The sequence below is a fragment of the Clupea harengus genome, chromosome 11 (genome assembly GCF_900700415.2).
Source record: "Clupea harengus chromosome 11, Ch_v2.0.2, whole genome shotgun sequence".
In the NCBI taxonomy this organism is placed as follows: domain Eukaryota; kingdom Metazoa; phylum Chordata; class Actinopteri; order Clupeiformes; family Clupeidae; genus Clupea; species Clupea harengus.
This window is the reverse complement of record NC_045162.1, coordinates 3,549,538-3,550,833: the sequence shown is the minus strand read 5'-3', so window position 1 is coordinate 3,550,833 and position 1,296 is coordinate 3,549,538.

Sequence of the window (1,296 nt, the reverse complement as noted above, 5' to 3'; positions counted from 1 at the left end):
ACCAAAGTCCTTGACTTTAGAAAACGTTCCAGGCTACAGGGAAACACTGGCAACTTTAAAATAGGCAACACCAAAATTGATCAAACATGCAACTACACCTATTTAGGTATCACCCTCACCTCAACAGGAAACTTTGGCTTGGCTGCGAAGGAACTCAAAGAAAAGGCAAAAAGAGCATTCTATGCCATCAAAAGGTCAATTAAATTAGATATACCAGTTAGAATTTGGCTTAAGCTATTCAAATCAGTAATTGACCAATTGCACTGTATGGCTGTGAGGTGTGGGGTCCAGCAACAAAAGGTGACTTTTCAAATTGGGACAAACATCCAACCGAATTCTGCAAAAGCATCCTCCGGGTACAGAGGAAGACACCAAACAATGCGTGCAGGGCAGAATTAGGCCAATACCCCCTAATTATTGATATTCAAAAAAGAGCTGTCAAATTTTGGCAACATTTAAAAATGAGCGACCCCCACTCACTCCACTACCAAGCACTGAAATAACAAGAGCTGAATTTAGGGAGGAGCCCCCTTACCCAACTTGTCCTGAGACTTGGTGACCTAGCACCAAATCTCATCACTGAGGCTCAGGACAATGACTCAGTAGCCAGGAAAATTAGACCCAACCAAATTACAAACACTGAAAAATGATATTATATTTGATCCTGATTACAGACAAAAATCTGTCTGAGAACCACGTTGACAAAGTGCAGACTCAAACCAGGAACAGTAGAGACAGAGCTGCACTTCCTGACACAGTGCACACAATATGAGGACATTAGACAAAACTAGTTTTAAAAAGATTGGTGAGGTCCTCCCTGAGTTCCTGCTGGCGAACAGTGAGGAGAGGCTTTCATACCTCACTGGAGAAAATGAGGAATGCCTCATCCTCGCTGCATAATATGTCACTTCCTGCCATAAACTGAGGGACAGCCCATAAAATAATTAAATTCATGTATGTTCATGTCTGTTGTTGTTGTCGTTAATCCCTTGATGATGATTATTATGTATTTGTATTATTGTTCCCACTTCTCCCTTTCCCCTTCTGATGTACCTTGTGTTTAGATATATGTATTGTTTATATAATGACTTATTATACATCCAACCCAAATGCTTTGGCAATACTGTAGAACGTTCTTGTCACGACCCAGTGGCCATGCGTGGCCTGCAGGCAACAGTGGGGATGACGAGTGTCATTGATGGACTGATTATCCACACCTGGGGAGGTGTGGAGTATAAAGGACCAGTGGACACCTGTCTCTCTCTCTCTCTCTCTCTCCAGCTGGCAATCAGCGTC